Raw genomic sequence first — 13405 nt, 5'->3', positions numbered from 1 at the left:
CAAGTTCTGAGTTCAAATTTCTGCCAAGGTCGACTTTGCTTCTCAACCTTCGGAGTCGATAAATTAAGTACCAGTGCGTGCTGGGATCATAATCGGACTGGCCCCGCTCCCAAAAATTTCGGAGCCTTGTCTAGAGTTGAAAAGAATACTATGACCTCAATCTCCACCGCAGCCGCACACCACCACCACTTCCTAACTCTACTGTCAGTTCACACCATCGCCACTCCTGAAAGATACCCCATGTCTTTTCATACTCACCTCGCCTGACTGCTTACGGAAATTCTAAAGACCGAAAGAAGAAAGTACAATAACAGCATGCATAAGCACCCACGCGCAGACACACACAGATACGCACGTACACACACACACACACACACGCACACACTTATATATGAGACAGGGTACACACACACACGCACAGTCACACGCATACACAGTCACACACACACACACACACAATCACACTCACACACACACACACGCACAGTCACATACACACACATGCACACATACAGAATCACACTCACACACACACACGCACACACAATCACACACACACAGTCATATACACGCACACACAGAGTCACACGCACACAGTCTCACACACAGTCACACGCACACAGTCTCACACACAGTCACACGCACACAGTCACACGCACACAGTCTCACACACATATACTTATACATGAGACTTTGGATGTACATACACACAAACACGTACGCGTACACATACTCACACGCACACACCCACACACGCACACACAATGAACGTTCGTGATATCAGAAGTGGTAGTGGTAGAAGTAGTAGTAGTAATAATAGTAGTAGCTACTGTTGCGATTATTATAATAACAATAACAATAATAATAATAATAATAATAATAGATGTTGTTGTTATTATTATTACTTGTATTTAAATCAACAACAAAAAGAAAACAGCAGCAGTAGCAGCAGCAGCAGCAGCAGCAGCAGAAGCACCTGTGAAACTCTTGACTTAAATTTTAATCTCCGTAGACCAACGATCAAGCGAACATTTCATAAACAGGAACACATTTGGTTTTTTATCTCAAACTCTAAGGTAAGTTTTATAAGATACACGTTTTATAAGATACTCTTCAGTTTTGTGTCCGTTGGTTTAGTGGGGGGGGGGGAAGACGTCTTCTTGCTTTTCTTCTTCTTCTTCTTCTTCTTCTTCTTCTTCTTCTTCTTCTTCTTCTTCCTCTTCTTCTTCTTCTTCTTCTTCTTCGTAGACTTCCTCTTCTTCTTCTTCTTCTTCTTCTTCTTCTTCTTCTTCTTCTTCTTCTTCGTAGACTTCCTCTTCTTCTTTGTAGCCGTTGTTCTTCCCCTTCATCGTCTTGTTGCTGTTGTTGTTGTTGTTGTTATTGTTGTTCTTCTTTTTCCTCTTCCCCTTCGTCGTCTTGTTGCTGCTGTTGTTATTGTTGTTGTTGATGTTCTTCTTCTTCCTCTTCGTCGTCTTGTTGTTGCTGTTGTTATTGTTGTTGTTGTTCGTTCTTCTTCTTCTTCTTCTTCTTCTTTTTCTTCTTCTTCTTCTTCTTCTTCCTCTCCGTCGTCTTGTTGCTGCTGTTGTTATTGTTTGTTGTTGTTGTTGTTGTTGTTGTTGTTCTTCTTCTTCTTCTTCACAAAACACGCGCGCGCAAAAGCTATGCGTGACATCTTGGGTGAAACTGGGGTAGACGGAACTGTGTACGTGGAAGCCAGTCAGGTGAATTACACCTGCCATTCAAAGATGAGGCTTTGTCACAACAACTATGTCGTTCCCGCTAATCCTTTCTGCGGAATACGTTAAAGATAATTCCCTTTAATTCTATCAGCTGTTGAGCTGATAGAATTCGCTCAGTTGATTAAGCTTCTGAATGTACATCGTCGAAATCGACGGAGATCCATTTACTTTTCAGGACTAACTTGAAGCCGAAAATATGAATTGTGAGTGAGTGTGGCTGAGTGGTAAGAAGTTTGCTTCCCAACTAGATGGTTCTTGGTTCAGTCCCACTGTGTAAGACAACTTTTGTCCCAGACCGGCCAAAACCTTTTGGGTATATTTGGTTGATGGCAGCTGAAAGAAGTCCGCTGTCGAATCTGTGTTTATATTTTTCTATAGATATATGTGCGTAGGTGTGAGCGTGTGTGTATGTCTATGCTTGCCTCGCACTACCGCTTGACAACCGGTGTTGGTTCCTTTGCACTCCTGTAACTTAGTAACTTAGCGTATCGGCAAAAAGAAACCAATAGAGTAAGTACCGAGCTTCACATCAAAGTCGGGGGGGGGGGGGGGGGTACAACAATTATGTAATTTTGGCCCTTAATAGCTACAAGCATGAACATTTAAAAACGGGCTTTTAGAGCCGTGTGTTAGTATGTATGGGTGGAATTAGGGAGAGTATTTCTAAGATTACGACAATGTATGCTTGCAATTGCAGGCTCGATTCTCGGTTGAGAAATGTAAATTAGTAGCAGAAAGTGGATTTTCAGTTTGTGTTTGATGATTTGAATCATCATCATCATCATCATCATCATCATCGTCATCATCATTATCGATGCCATCATCCTAGACCTTCGTCCTGATCATCATCGATTGGATTCAAAAGAACCTTTATTTTCGAGTCAGTCGCCTTCCTTGAAACAGTAACCAATCTCCCTCAAACTACGCACTAAGTTCAAGAAAGTTCTGCAGACTTCGATAAAGAAATAAACATTTTTAATCAAAGCTCTACTCTTTTCATCGGAAAAGAGAAAGGGAAATCCGAAGAAAGCGAAAAAATCGCCACCGTGTAGCCAGGGCGAACCTGGGTTTAAAGCAATTACTAACATCCTCTTTGTAATAATTATTACATTGTCATTATATACACAATATACGCACGAGCATTTACGCACGCGCACACACAAACACGACGTGCATACACGCACACACAACACCATTTGTTCACTTATTTCGTATTTGGCCCTCGTCTGTCCACTAACGGTCTCGTCTTGAATTACATTTATTCATTTTCGTATGTTTACTTCTGTATTGCTTGTTTATCCATTTATCTCGTTCTGTTTTGGTTCCATTTCTTGGCAGCTTCTTAAATATATATATATATTTTCGTTTGTCGAGGCACTCAGTCGCTTACGAAGACGAGGGTTCCAGTTGATCCGATCAACGGATAGGTGTACTCTTAACGTAGTTCTCAGGGAGATTCAGCGTGCCACAGAGCGTGACAAGGCTGGCCCTTTGAAATACAGGTACAAGAGAAACAGGAAAAAAGAGAGAGAGAAGTTGAGGTGAAAGAATACAGCAGGGTTCGCCAACACCCCTACCGGAGTCTCGTGGACCTTTAAGCGTTTTCGCTCAATAAACACAACGCCCGGTCTGGGGATCGAAACCTCGATCCTACGGCCACGAGTCCGCTGCCCTAACCACTGGGGTATTGCGCTTCTACTATGTATATATATATATATATATATATATATATATATATATATATATATAATAATATATATATATATATATATATATTATATATATATATATATATATATATATATATATTATATATATATTATATTTATATATTATATATATATTATATATATATATATATATGATTATGTGTGCGTGTGTGAGTATGTGAGTGAGTAACCGCGTGGTTTAGTAGTCAGTGTCGCCCCCTTAATCGCGAGATTGTGGTTTCGATTCTTAGACTGAGCAAAACCCTTCACTTAAACCCTTCACTTCACGTTACTTTAGTCCATTCAGCTGGCAAAAGTATGTAATCTTATGATGGATCGGCGTACCGTTAAGGAGTGGGGCCGGATACGTCACAGAATCCAGAAACTGGACTTATGAGCCTATGGCTAACCACAAGAAAACCTCTTGTTACTTGTCATAGTTGGTTTACTTTTGTATTCAGGTGAAGCAATTCGTGCAACATTGTTCTAGATTCGTAGCAATTTCTAATTTAAAAAAAAATACAATAATTAGGAAAAAAAAAAAGACAAAATTGCTCAGTGATCATTGTTATCCCATCATGTCACATAAAAAGCTTGTCCAATAGTTGCTTGAACATATTGCCATCTACACCTCTGAGATTTCGAGCATAGCTCTTCGTCAGAAAAGAGAAAGGGAACATACCAGACAACAAAGGAAAAGAGAAGTAGGACAAAATCAACATGTTATTCTAGATTTTTTTTGAGTTTACACCGTCAAATTTGAAAAGCGTAATGATCAAATATATGTTATATTCTGTAAAATCATTTGAGCGTAACTCTACTAAACAAACACTGAGCGACAGTAAATTCATGGCGAGTACAGAAAATTTTGTTTAGAGTTTGAGTAAATGCAGTGCGTCTTGGGGTTCACTGCTAATCTGTTGTTGCATTGCTTTGCGTTACTCGGAAGCCAATAATTCTGTTAAAACGGCCCTGGATACATGATATACCGCTCTGGCAGAAACGTTAGCACGCCGGGCGAAATGCGTAGCTGTATTTCGTCTGCCGTTATGTTCCGAGTTCAAATTCCGCCGAGGTCCACTTTGCCTTTCATCCTTTCGGGGTCGATAAATTAAGTACCAGTTATACACTGGGGTCGATGTAATTGACTTCATCCCTTTGTTTGTCCCCTCTGTGTTTAGCCCCTTGTGGGTTGTAAAGAAATATATATCGCTCTATCCCACGCTTGCCACTCTCCAAAATCATTATCCAGCAAAAGGCGTAAAATATATTTAAGCAGTTGAAACAATGAGGAGCTAAGGGCATAATAAATACTCAAACATTTACTGCTTTGGTTATACACAGATATTAACGACTATATAATTAATGGACAACTAGAGAGAAAAGCAAGTCATAAATTAGGAAAATAAAAAAACATATTCTTCATACAGGGCGTCCATAAATTAACTTTACAATTTGAGAGATTCATTAAAAAAGAAAAAAAGAAATAACTCAACAGAGTTTATTGGAAAGCGTCAGCGAACATAAGGTTTATTAAAAACATTAGAACACTTCCATGTAGGTTCTAGTGGTTGCACGTAACCTGCTGATTTATTATATATATATTATATATATATATATATATATATATATATATATATACTGGCGGTGCTCTAGCATGGCCACAGCGTTAGGCCTGAAACGTACAAAAGAATGAAACTAATATATATATATATATATATATATATATATATATATATATATATATATATATATATTTAAAAAAAGGAGATGTCGAACACGAGTGGTGATATATAAAAAAGGAAATGAAGAAAATGCTGACAAATAATTGAAGTAATTTAAGTAATTTAATTAGGTGAAAGTTCTTTTTACCGGTTGCGCATTTGTTATGCTTATCAAAATATAAAAGAGAGATTAGAGTCTGTCTCTTATATGTGAAAAAAAGAGGCTCCAGAGTTGTTTTGGATTGCTTGGTTTCGCGCCTAAAATTTTGATTGGTCATTATGAAGGGGTCACGTGAATGTTTGAATGGAAGTTGGTGTTGGGGTAAGAAAAAAGGCTCCAGAGAAGTTAAAATTTGGCTAGTGTCCCGCCTAAAATTTCTTATTGGCCATAATAAAGAGGTCACGTGAATGTTAGAATTTTCGAAAATAGTGTTGTTGAAAATTCTTATTGTTCAGGCTGGTCAGTAGACGTCATGTGGATATTTTAAATAGCTTTTTAGCGCGTAGTTAGGGGTGTATTTTCCGCTGACTGGATAAGTAAGTCGTTTAGAACAGGGAGAGCTGTATGTATGTATGTGTGTGCGCGCGCGCGTCTGTGTGTGTTTATATGTATGTTGGGGCGCGCGCGCGTGTATATATGTGTATGTGTGTGGGTACAATTTTCAATATTTATAGTTCTGCTGGCCTGTGCTGTATCGGGAAGCAACGTATTTGTGTGAAGTCAATATTTACAGCCATTTCCAAAAAATAGTGTTGGATGTTTTGCACCCGTATTCAATTATGTGTATGTGTGGAACCATATATTTGTGTGTGTCATGGTGTTAATATCTGGGTAAAGGTGTATGTAGGTGTGTGCAGGTGTAAGTGTGTTGTTGTGGGTTCGTGTAGGGGCATGTGTTTAGAAGTGGTCTTCACCTAATTAAATTACTTAAATTACTTCAATTATTTGTCAGCATTTTCTTCATTTCCTTTTATATATATATAATATATATATATATATATATATGTATACATATATTACATACATATATACATACATACACACACACACAACACACACCACACACAACACACACCACACACACACACACACACACACACACAACACACACACACACACATATATATATATAGATATATATACAAATTGAGATAGGTTTTGTAAATGCAACCCTCCATGGGATAACATATATCCAATATACCGCTAGTGAAGTACCCAACCAAGTTAACACATAATGTTAATGATTGCGATGCAATCAATCATTTACTGTATTATATGGGCAAAGGTAAAATGATTTACCACAAATTACTTATATATATAGATATATATATTATATATATATATTATATATATATATATATATATATATCTATATATGTGTGTGTGTGTGTGTGTGTGTATGTATGTATATGGATGAAAAGGAACACACGAGTTGATGTATATAAAAAAAAACAAGTCAGGATAAAAAATGCTAAAATAATTTTATAAAGAACATTTCGGTACCGGTTTCAGTCATTAAGACTTTTTCAACTGTAACAATTAAATAATTAGATTTAGAAAAATTAAAAGAAAAGTTTTTTTTAAAAGAATATTTGTATAGTGTTCAAATGCAAGTGGCATTTTCCTTGTTTCTGCATGTCTCAGTCTCTGTCTCTCTTGTTTACTCTTGGAGGGGAGGCAGTTTTTATTTGTCGAGTGGCTATAGCGAAAGAAGTTGTATGGTGGACCCGTTTGAAAGGGCTAAAGACAGACATTTTCCTCTTTTGCCAACCACTTATCAACTTTTTCAAGTTTCACTTGAAAAGGAAGTTGAGGGTGGAGAGGGAAGTGTCACCTTGAAACAAGTTTGTTGAAAGGTGGGTGAATGTTTGAAGAATGGCCAGTGTGAAAGGACCAATTCTGAGAGTACATCTGTAAATGTAAAAAGAGAAGGGCTCTTGCCCTGTTGATCAGGCACCCGTGGCTTTTGTGGGGATTTCCACGATGACCTTAAAGCGCTTTTCCTGTTGGGATATTTAATTTGTTTAATTTTTTACTGTTTTGTTTACACGCGGAAAGCCCATTGTAACGTCCCATTTTTGTTTTTTATGTTGTTGCATGTCCTTTAATGCTATTGTATGTGAGTCCTTGTGGCAAATGAAAGAAAATAATAATAATAATAATAATAATAATAATAATAATAATAATAATAATAATAATAATGACGTCGGTCAAAAATGCTTAGCGACATATCTTTCCAATGAGTTCCAATTCCTCCGAGGTTGACCTTGACTTTCATCCTTTTGGGCTCACTAAATAGCAGTTGAATACTGAGGTAGTCGACTTTCCCACTCTCACCGAAATTGCTGGCCTTGTGCCAAAATTTGAAACCATTATTATTATTATTATTATTAGTAGTAGTAGTAGTATTTTACATTTTTCGTTTGTTTCGTTCCTTTCTTTTTCTACGTAGTTAAGTACTTTTGAATTTATAATTTTCCTCCTTCAACTTTCTAATTTTTCTCAAACCTGAGAATACCCATTGCATTTTTAACCTAAATTACATCCTTTATCAGAAATTTGCTCGAGACACGTAGGTATTTCAAATATAAAGGAAACTATCATCTTAAAAATATCCAGAAGTTACTTCCTTTGATGATTTCTGCACGTATGATGCCAAAATTCTACCATTTTAAAGGTGGCAAATGGGCTGTCATATGCCACTCGAATAATTCACTACAATGAAACTGAAACAGGAACAGGGAATATCAACCAAATACCTGATGCACAAAAGGGATAGAGATGCAGGAAAAGCAGTAAAATGCAAACTTTGTGGAGTTATTATATATATATATATATTAGAATGTTTGGAGGTGATGTACAGATATTATATATTAGAAAAAATATTGTACTCAGAAATCTGGACGGTTGTACATTTACAAATTTTTATTAATATGTCACTTGTTTATATAAAATCATATATTTGCGCTTGCATCTACTCTAGTAGAATCTCCAGATTTGAATTTATTTGAGAGGATTCGTCTCTTTTTATAGTATTATTGTGTGTGTAGGGTGAGAGAGATATAGGATAGTAAAAGAGGGTGAGGAATGGGGAGAAAGTGAGAGAGAGAGAGAGAGAGAGAGAGTGTATGTGTGTGTATCTGAAGGGAATGCTAATGGAAAAGAGAAGGAAAGAAAGAAGGAAGAGAGAAAGAAGTAAAAACGTGTTTACATCTATACAGCCGGCCAGTTCTTTCAATAGAAAGTGATGAGTTGATTCTTGGCCTTTAAAAATGGCAAAACCAGGTGGCTACTCTAAGGATGGGGGTCTTGATAAAAGTTATTTTTCAAAAAATTGTCTGGATTTATTATCACCGTCATCATCATTGTCCAGTGAAAGAGAGTGTGTGTGTGTACCTGTGTATCTGAAAGGAGTGTCAATAGAAAAGAGAAGGAAAGAAAGAGGGAAGAAAGGAAGAAGAAAAAATTGTGTTTACATCTATACAGCTGTTCAGTTCTTTAAATAGAAGATAAGTTGGTTAGTAAAAGTTATTTTTCAAAAAGTTGTCTGTGTTTATTATCATCATCATCCTTGTCCAAAATTTGATTCCTCGTGCTGGTATGGGTTGGAAAATCCGTATTTAAGATTGTTACTATTTATGTATATGTACATATGTAGAGTACTCTGTGTGTGTTTAATACAAAATGACGGTTTACTTTACAAAATTGGTCCTTCATCTAGTACAAATCATCTATGTATGTAGTATGTATGTATGTATGTGTATGTATGTATGTATGTATGTAGTATGTATGTATGTATATATGTATGATATATATATATATATATATATATATATATATATTATATATATTATATATATATATATATATATATATAATGATAAATATCAGAGTGAGTTATCAACAGTAGCAGAAACACATCGTGATGTAAATATGCCATTTGAATATGGCTAACCCCTAAGGGTGGATGCTACTGTAGTTTTTAGCCCCAGGAAGACATCTCCTCCAGCTGGCTATAGACACACTTTCTGTGCCCTATCAGTATTTGCAAGGGAAGCCATCCTTCCCGTCTTAACTTATGATACACACGGACCGAGTTTCAAGGTATTGACCTATCATCAGCGTGTGACAATCACAGTTGTCGATAGGAAGGAGGTTCTCTTTACAAATACATATACTTTTTCCAGTGTTCAGTGACACTGATATTGAAAAAGTGAAATCAAACAATGATAAATATCAGAGTGAGTTATCAACAGTAGCAGAAACACATCGTGATGTAAATATGCCTCGATGAAGCAGATATGCATACAATTTCTTGTACATTGTGAGGATATTATTAAAGAAAGCTAACAATTCTAGATAGGTTTATAGGGAAGTTGCTGTGCTTTTCATATCTTCAGTCATTCAGTTTGGGAGAGAACTTTGTTATGAAGTATTGTTCCATATTTTTTCTGAAGAAGGTGTCATTCCTTGGGCATTTATAGAAGAGAAAGATATTAAATGTTCCTTCTCCACATGTTTCTAAGTGTTTACACAGTGGAATCTTTCACAGTTCCCCCTGTCGGACATGTTGTCGGTGAATTCTGGCTCGTTGGCATAAAGAATTTCCAGTTTCGCCTATATAATTCTCCTTGCATGTGGGACAGGTCATGCAGTATATTACGTTCTGCATCTTGCAATTCATGTTTGCATTTACTTTGAATGTGTGACACTCTTAAATTTTATTTGTTTGTTTCCCTCTATATATTTGTAGATGAGGTTACTGCAGATCCCACATCTACCATCTCCACATTCTTTTACAAAGAATTCGGTTTTATTCTCTGATGAGAATTTTGCCCTTGTTAGTTGTTTATTCAGGTTTTTCTCTTGGTGTTTACTATTTTTTATGCAATATTTGTTTAATAGGTTTCCCATTTTGAGGCTTTGTAGGACTATTGGTAGGTTTGAATGTATGATTTGAAACATGTTGGTAACTCCAGGGTTGTGTGTGTTTATGAAAGGGTTGATGTTTTCTTTGTTTTTTGTTTTGGGTGTCCTGAATTGTGTGATGTCCAGTTTCATTGCTCTTGAGATTCCGTTTTTTATTAATTTGAGTGGGTATATCTGTTCTAGTAGGAAGTTTTAAAGTTCATTTAGTCTTATTTGGCGTGTTTGTAAATCGGTCACTATGCTGCATATGCGTCTTGCCATACTATACAGAATGTTTCTTTTTATGTGGGATGGGTGGCAGGAGTAAAAATTTAAGTATTGGTGTGTGTCGTTTTTTTGTAGTAGATTTCTGCTGACGATGGAGTTGTGTATCTTGATGTCTATGAGGGGAAGTTCGTTGTAGCTGGTATCTATTGTGAAGTTGATAGATGGGTGCAGTGTGTTGAGGATGTTGTGGAATGTTCGTAGATCTTCTGATCTGTTCCAAAAGATGAAACAGTCATCGAGGTAGCGTTTCCACTTTTTCTTGATGTCTTCTCTGAAGTCGTGTTCGAAGACTTTCCCTATTTCATCGTATAGTTTGTTCTTAAGGAAACCCATCACCGGGTTGGCATATGAAGGTGCGAATTTCGTCGCCATAGCCGTGCCCTTTATCTGTCGGTATGCCTTGTTGTTAAATGAGAATGTTTTCTTCAAGTATTAATTGGGTGGCTTTGGTGATAAACTCTGTTTTGAAACGTTTATCTATGAGTTCCCTGTATTTTTCTACCCATTGTGTTATCGCTTCCAGACCCAGGGTGTGTGGTATGTTCGTGTATAAGTTTGCGACATCGAAGCTTGCAAGTATGGTGTTTTCCGGAACCGTTTTTGGAATGTGTCTGAAGAAGTCTATGTCATCCCTTATGTAGCTTGGTATCAGTGGACATAAAGGTTTGAGGAGTACATCTATGAAGTGGCTTAGTTGTGTTAGCGCTTGGAGCCCTGCAACTATTGGTCTCATTGTGAGGTTTGCGGGCCTTTGTATTTTTATATAATGGTTCCTCTGTTCTTTTATGGCTCTCTGTATTTCAGAGCTTTTATGAATTTTAGGTAATCCATAAAAATTGCTTTCTTTGGTTCTTGAGTTGCATAAATAGTCTTTCTCCTTGTGTGTAAAGGAGTCCTGGTATTCATTGACTAATGTTCCAATTTTTTTTTATTGTTGCTTTCTCCGGTTGTGTTGATTCCTCTTTATAGTATGTCTGGTTGTTAAGCATCTCCAGTATCTTTTCTTTGTAGTAATATGTATCCATAATTACTATTGCCCCACCTTTGTCAGCTTCTTTTAAAATGATCGACTTTTCATTTTTTTAAAGTTTTTGTAAGGCTTGTTTTTCTCCTCTGTGGAGGTTCTGTTTGCATTTATGTGTGTTGAGAGGGAATTTGGAGATTGTCTCTATGTATGCATTTAGGTGTTTGTCACTTCCCTTGTAAGGGGTGAAATGGGATTTTTTCTTATGATTGAATTATCTTCTATTTCCTTATTTTCAAAGAATTCCATAAGGCGGAGGCGGCGGCTAAAGTTATCTGTATCAGTTTTTAGTTCCATGAGATTTGGAGTGGGTGTGGGTGTAAATTTGAGCCCTTTTAGCAGTAGGTTCATTTCATTTTCGCTAAGTTCTCTTTTAGATAGGTTTATTATTTTGGGGTCTATGTGCTTTGTGTGTTCATTCGGAATTTTTGGTGTGTTAGATCAGGAGTATGGTTGAAGTATTTCCTTAAAAAAGGGGTTGTGTTGTTGCGTCTCCAAATTCCATTTTCAGGTTTTAGGTTTCAGAATTATTATGAAATGTATTAAAAAATTATTAGAATATTATTTTGCGAATTGTAGAAGTATAACCAACCAATTTCTTACAGATAAATTTCAACAACAAAATCTTATATGGATTCCCAAGGACCATATGGACTCCGGCTGAGAACCACTGGTTTAATCAACCAAACAACCCCGTTTTCTTTAAAACATATTATTTTCTCTTTGTCGAAACAAACATATTTTTCCTCTTTTCGACTTATGAGGACGTAAACAAACGTAAAGACACACACACACACATGTGCGCGCGCATATATGTATGTATGTATGTATATATATATATTATATATATATATATATATACATATACGACGAGCTTCTTTCAGTTTGCGTCAACCAAATTCCCTCATAAGGCTTTGGTCGGCCCGAGGCTTTAGTAGAACCCCCCCCCCCCCAAGATGTCACGCAGTGGGGCTGAGCTCGAAACTATGTGTTTGGAAAGCAAAGTTCTTACCATACCATACAGCCACGCTTGCATCTTTCTTAAAGAAGAATTTATTGAAATGGCTTTCGATCTTGAATCGAAGTCTTTGTTCATGTTTGTGTATTATTGGGCGAATAAATAAAATCTGTTGTAAACCATGTCATTAACTTTCCCAAATTCGTATTGGGGTGGGTTTAACCATGGGACTTATCTACTGAGCAGAGGAGTACTTTGAACATAGAACATGTAACCTATTATTCGTGATCTCAGTGTCCACCAGATTTATTCGGTTAGCATGTAGTTTACCCTCGTAAATAAGTGAAAATAAATTGTCCTAAAAACATGAAAGAAACTAGAAGTGACGGCAATGGCATCTCCTAATCATCCTTATTTTCTCATTGTCGCTTAAGTGTCTTCTTGGCCAGCATCCATCACCTTTCTATTGTCTGTGTATGGATGCCGTCGTCATTTGAATCAATGAATTTCTTTTCTACTCTAGGCACAAGGCCCGAAATTTTGGGGGAGGGGGAGACAGTCGTTTTTGGAAGCTCGCCGCCTTGTTTGAATCAATAAAATTGAGTGGATGGTTGACAACTTCATGGGTAGAGAAATTGCCGAGACTCGCATTGGAATCTCACATATCAGATATCAAAAGTGCCTTATGAAATTTTGGTATAGAGCTGTCGTTACTTCTGGTTTCTATCGCAATTTACTCGTATTTCAAGAATAGTTTACTTTCTCTTTCTTTACGACAGCAAATTGCATCTTCACAGTCTATCGTTCCCACTGAAAAATTATTCAAACATCAAAACTGCGTTTCCATTTGTAGTTTACAGATTACATTCTTTTCTAATGCAAAATGTATTAAGCACTGGCACATTACTTATATTTTGCAATTAGGCACAGTAGCAGCTGTGTGGTAAGTAGCTTGCTTACCAATCACATGGTTTCGGGTTCAGTCACACTGCGTGGCACCTTGGGCAAGTGTCTTCTACTATAGCCTTGGGCCGACCAAAGCCTTATGAGTGGA

At 36.9% G+C, this 13405-nt stretch overlaps 1 long non-coding RNA gene across 1 annotated transcript in view; it reads left to right on the top strand.

The window, feature by feature from the left end:
* The first annotated feature begins 925 nt into the window (after positions 1 to 925).
* The window catches only part of LOC118764633, a 26841-nt gene continuing 14361 nt past the window's right edge, over positions 926 to 13405 (top strand). The window contains exon 1 of the long non-coding RNA XR_005000452.1: positions 926 to 1076. This is a non-coding gene — a long non-coding RNA (uncharacterized LOC118764633). The remainder of the gene's footprint in view (positions 1077 to 13405) is intronic.

The sequence above is a fragment of the Octopus sinensis genome, linkage group LG8 (genome assembly GCF_006345805.1).
Source record: "Octopus sinensis linkage group LG8, ASM634580v1, whole genome shotgun sequence".
Classification (NCBI taxonomy): Eukaryota; Metazoa; Mollusca; class Cephalopoda; order Octopoda; family Octopodidae; genus Octopus; species Octopus sinensis.
This window is presented reverse-complemented; position numbering and strand designations above follow the sequence as displayed.